Source organism: Portunus trituberculatus, chromosome 41 (genome assembly GCF_017591435.1).
Source record: "Portunus trituberculatus isolate SZX2019 chromosome 41, ASM1759143v1, whole genome shotgun sequence".
NCBI lineage: Eukaryota > Metazoa > Arthropoda > Malacostraca > Decapoda > Portunidae > Portunus > Portunus trituberculatus.
The window spans coordinates 29,945,412-29,951,407 of record NC_059295.1 but is presented as its reverse complement, the minus strand read 5'-3'; the positions used below and the strand labels follow the sequence as shown (position 1 = coordinate 29,951,407).

The 5,996-nt window shown below is 39.0% G+C and overlaps 1 long non-coding RNA gene across 1 annotated transcript; it reads right to left on the bottom strand.

The window, feature by feature from the left end:
• Positions 1–3,879: 3,879 nt before the first annotated feature.
• Positions 3,880–5,697, bottom strand: LOC123516858. The gene is made up of 2 exons (XR_006678308.1): positions 5,654–5,697; positions 3,880–4,076 (listed from the first exon to the last, which is right to left on the bottom strand). It is a non-coding gene; the product is annotated as an uncharacterized LOC123516858 (long non-coding RNA).
• Positions 5,698–5,996: the final 299 nt, after the last annotated feature.

The window sequence follows — 5,996 nt, the reverse complement described above, 5'->3', positions numbered from 1 at the left end:
TGTGCTAGAAAAAGGATTCTGATAACCGCATTTTATCATTCTTGCATATTTTCTTTCCTACAGCAAGTCTATGAAATGATCAACAAATGATTGAGTAAGAATTGTCCTCTAGGCAGATTTTGCCAGTTGCCGGTTTTCCCCTCTTACATAAAAGAATGAACTTTATGATATTGCTCAATGTAGCTTATATCAAAAGTGGATTTTGATATTTCTTTTCTTAACGTTCTTGCATATTTCGTTCAGATTGATTCCAAACGCAACGTTTCAGTCTCTAATGGATATTGGTGATTGGTTCGCGAAGGTATGCATGAGAACGACGCCTGTCCTTTGTATCTCGCGAATCGACAAGCACTTCATGAAATTTGCCCCAGTTGTTGAATGTCAAGAAACTCATTTTTATCGTTTGGAGAAAAGAGATTCAATCACTTTACACGCAACTTGCTATAAGCCTTTGATATAAATTTAGTACTACGGCTGAGGCCGTCTTTGCTAACTTTGAACCCTGTAAAAAGCTGTTTGCATGATCACACAAAGAAAGAGAGAATAGGTGAGCATTTCATTTCAGATTTTAAAGAAATAAATGTTGCATTACGAAAAAGTACCACCAAGAAAATATGAATGGTGATGAGAAAGTTGTACCAAATTAAGATACTGCACTACGAAATGAGGCGCATTTGAAAAAAAAAAGATGTAGAGGATTAGAAAGTTTCACAGATATAAGAAACAGGAGTGTGATTAAAAAGTCCAGAAAAAAGCAGGTGATGATCAAAATCGTCTAACAGTTAAATGGTTAAACTGCACTTTAGAGATTAATAGAGTCCAAATTGGCGAGGCTCCGTTGCTGACTCAAAGACTGTGAACTTTAAAATGGCCTCTGGGAAGAAAAGGGCTTTGATTTTTTAATTTAAGCATCACAGAATGATAATTCATGGTCTTAGGTACCGGATGAGCGAGGAAAAAAGAAAGTGAGATAAAAGAAAATAATATGGCTGCTGCTCCTCTTAAAGTAGACATTTGGCAATGGATACTGATGCATTATATGCGTCACCTGGATGAAATTGAAGTTTTATATATTTATCATTTTTTACAAGTCAGGGCTCGTGTTTTGAAAAGCTTTAGATTCTCATGAGAACTTTTCAAAGGAAGTATTGATTGATGAGTCGAATTGTCATGGATGTTTTTTTCTCTGATTTGTGGTGCAGGATAATCTTTTGAATGTCTCTAATATCATTAAAACGGATTTGGAATCCATAATTCAATCTATAAATTGTTCACAATAGCCGAGATATGAGAACTAAAATGTTTGAAAATACGGTCTCTGTACTTACCTAGGTTATCAATGAAACACCAGTATTGATATTGTATTGAAACCTTAGATTTTACTAAACTACTCACACGTTTTCTTTTTAATTCAGTAATGTGTGATTTGTAAAATAGCACATAATAAATAATATAATGCTTTGATAATGCTGCAAAATTTTAATGTTAGAAATCTATTCGATAAACATGTTTTTTGCATCCATAGCGTAAAAATGTTAAGGTCTTAGAAGAGGGAAGCTGGCATAAAAAAAAAGTGATTTTCGTAGATAACTAAAAACCTTCCACTCGCTCCCACACATCTATAAGACTGTCACACATAGGACACAACACCTTTAACACTTACGGGCATACCTACAGCACACACACGGCAGCACAATAGCTTCTGCACACCAGACACACAACAAGCCCGTCAACACGCACAACAACGTCGCACCACCACTTTCGTAGCGTACTAACATACAATGAAAGTAACTCGCTGGCAACCAATTGGAGACCTCGAATAAAGTTTTCTCCAAGGGAACAAGAGTAAGAATTTTATTTGTGCACCTTGCCTCGTATGCGAAATAGTTCCACTGCTACTACTTGTAGTAGTATTGGTGTACCTTCTCCCGCCTCTCTCTCTCTCTCTCTCTCTCTCTCTCTCTCTCTCTCTCTCTCTCTCTCTCTCTCTCTCTCTCTCTCTCTCTCTCTCTCTCTCTCTCTCTCTCTCTCTCTCTCTCTCTCTCTCTCTCTCTCTCTCTCTCCTTAGCCCAAGCCAACAGCGTTCCAGTCCCATCCCTCATCTTCCAGCCAAGTCATGCAGTCCTTATTCCTCTTACATCACCTGACGCCTTCCCACCTTCCTGCACCTTCCTTCCCTGCACTTGCTTTCATTCACAAGAGGATGTGGACTGATTCCTTCCCTTTACCGCCTCATACCTAGCTGTGTAAGTTTCTTTGTAAACGAAAACACCCAGGCATCATCTGAAATGGGAGTTAAGTAAGTGTATTGTGGCAGATGTTTCAATTGCTAAAACGCACGTCAGTTTGCGATTTGATGAATAAGTTAAATTGAGAAGCATTCAAAATAAGAATATTGCAGTGCTATGTGTCTAATTCCCGCACTACTCAATGATTTTATGCTTGATAGGAAAGGTGGATTTTTTTTTAATATGTCCTGGCCTATAGCGCCTGTAGGTAATTTGAGTTTTGGAAGCGCTGTTAAGCTTCCACCCATTAGTGGTGCAGGCAATTTTATTTAATTTTATATATTTTTTTTTGTAATGGCCCATAGCGCCTGTAGCTGTACTTGAATACATATAGGAAGCGCTGTTCAGGTTCTACCCATTAGTGGCGCAAACCTTTATTTATAGTGGTACCTATATTAGGGCCCATATCACCAAACAAACGCATCTTCGGTGTAACCACCTAAAACCTGGGTATCATGGTGACATGTAGGTAGTTTTTAAACCACTCGACAAATGGCATAGTTTTTAAGGCTGTACGTGGTGGGATTCGAACCTACGCGTGAACGTCTGCCCGATCCCACGCTCACCACCTTAAACACTACGCCACCGCCTCCCTAATTTATACTGGTACCAACATTATCACCCCCCCAAGAACATCTTTGGAGTAACCACCTAGAACCTGGGTAGCATGGTGACATGTAGGTACAGTTAGTCGTACATAGAATAGTAAAAAGGAGAAATAAGGTGTACTAGATGCAATTGTTCCCTTATGTTTAGTACCATGCTGCTTATCAGTAATACGGGTAACAGTGACATGAGAAGTGCCAGGTGTAGGGCTTGTGGCTTCTTTAGTCTTATTTTCTTAAATTCAGGTCTTATATGACGGAGGTAAGGAAGTATTCTGAACAGTATTTTTCCAGCAGTGAAAAGGAACAGCATGATACAAAATCACTTAATTTTCTTTAACTTTTCATTAACTATCCATTTTTCAGGGATACTGTTCTTGAAATATTAGAAGATTAATTACTTCTATGTCATTAAACCTGTTCTTATTACTTAGATGGAAGTATTTGTTTAATGTGCACCAAATTGTTTCCTTAGGCCGATAAAGATAAAGTCATCGTGTTTATTATTCAGGAAAAATATGCTCCATTTAAATTTTATACATGAATTTGCTTTTGACGTTTGTGAAGAAAAGGCGTGTGTGTGTGTGTGTGTGTGTGTGCGTGTGTGTGTGCGTGTGTCAACATCCCTCTCCTCTCCTCCCTGTTCACTCGTCCTTCACATTGTTGTGTTGTTCCTCCCACTTCTCTTCTCCACTTGTCCGCTCCCATCAAGTCTTTCCTTTTCTCCGTTGCTTCTCCCATGTTTACTCATATTTCATGTCTCTCTGCGAGCATGGAGCGAGTGGTAAGTGGCCGGGGTTGTCCTCATAGTTGTATTCAAGTGGTGCAGTAGATTCTTATTTGCTATCTTTCTTAGTAGATTCTTATTTGCTATCTTTCTTTTAGAAGTCCTTTAAATATGGATATCTAGTAAATTTTCCGTTTGACGAGCGTTTGTTACTGTTTTGGGAACATAATGAATGCAGGTCATAAGTAAACTTTAGAACTTACTTTGTGCTTGATTATTATGTTCTTTCATTTCTAAGTCCTCTATTATGTTCTTTCATTTCTAAGTCCTCTTATTGGCAATTTAAAAATAAACCTGATGATTGGCATTTACTTTATGATTGTCTTCTCTTAGGACCAACGCCTTCCCGGGCTTCCCCGCCACCCCATCCCCGTTGCTTGTTCCCTTTGTCCAGATCTGATACGTTAAAAAAAAGGAAGAAACAGAATAGGTTAAATGAGTAGTTATAATGAAAGGAAAAATGTTGAACACAATAGAAGCGAGTTTGGTATGTTACTAGACTATATAGACTCTTGAACACAACAGAAGTGAGTTTGGTATGTTACTAGACTATATAGACTTGCTGTCTCTTATCGCTATTTTAATGTTAACTTCTCTACTGATCTTGCTAACTGCATGCCTTCTCTTCTCCTGCGACCTCTCTGCACAGGGCTGTCTTCCTTTCATCCTATTCTGTCCAATTCTATAACAAGAGTTAACCAGTATTCTCAATAATTTATACTGTTACGACCTTCAAGCAGCCTGACCCAGTGCCCTTAAGGATCTGTGGGCACCAGTCACTGATTAGGTTAATCACTTTATTAAACAAAAAAAAAAGATGTGACTTGGCTTCAATGCAACGGTTCTTAACGCAAAAGGCTGTTCAAGGGTGTAACAGAACTGAAAAACTAATAAGGAAAGGTTAAGAGAAATAATTTAAATCCTTAACTAATTTATTAACAAAAATAACCAAAGTTAACTTAACAACAAACAAAATTAAACTTAAGGCCCGTGGATAGTTAAAAGTATAGTAATCACATCCAAATAGAGAAAATAATAGCACTCACAAAAATATAGAATCACAAAATATAATAAATCAGGTAAATAAGTTTAACCTAACTGCTCAATACCGAAATAAGTCACCCGTGGGGGTGTCAACACACCTGCAGCTCAACACCACATACACAACAAAAGAAATAACTCATTAGCACCAGGAAATATAATAAATAAGCTGCTTAAGGGTGAAAAAAGTATAATACGAGACCACAAAAATAAACAAGTACCACACTTACTAGAAGTAATAAGTAAACAAATTCACCACACTTGCCCTCCCCTCTGGCTGGTACACAATGAGTAAACCACCACAAATAATGTGATTGTTAGGTAATACAACCACAATAAACATCCAAAATCTCTCTTGGCTTACCAACTCACAAAATGGACGACAGCGTCTCCTGCGCTGGACAAAGATAAATCACCAAATATACCAGATAACACCCAAAACACCCAAAATATTCACACGTCACAAAACACAGTGACTTAAATAAGTGCCAAGGAGAACCAGAATCCCTACGATCAGAGAAATAAGGAGTAAGATACTCAGCCAGAGATATGAGGGGAGCGGAGTGGCGGTCACAGGTCCAAGCCTTCAGGCACCCCAGTGTGGTCTGAGATTGTGGCGTCGGTTCACAGGCCTTTGTCCGAGGGGAAAACATTACGTCACATGTCATCTGAGCACCCATTGGCTAACACTAAACCTGCCAGAGGGCGTGATCAGAGTACCATCTCATTGGTCCCGGCACCATCGCCTTCCTCTCACAAAGACAATAGCAAACATGACGTCACGACACACTAAAATATCCGACAGGCACCCGCTTACACTAAAAGCATAGAAGTACATTATTACAATAAATGTATACGAATCACGAAATACTAATGTAACATACAATAAAATAATAAATGGGTAAATATTAGAGAGACAGAGACTGACTTACATATAAGAGAGCGGGGAAGTAACGTGCTCGCTGGCGAGAGGAGGAACTGCTGGGGAGCCACTCCCGGTTACCCATGTCACCTCCTAATGAAACCGCCTGGTACTCGGCAGGCGAGGCTTCGTTCACGAAACTATCCGCGGTAATTATGTAATTATAAGTCAACTGGTGACTTCACGGTCTTGGAAGAACGACCATGCCTGACACACTGGTAAACTCTGGAACTCCCTACCTGCTTCTGTATTTTCATCTTCCTACGACTTGACTTCTTTTAAGAGGGAGGTTTCAAGATATTTGTCCCTGAATTTTGGACAACTCATATGACCTTTGATGAAACTGGCAACCC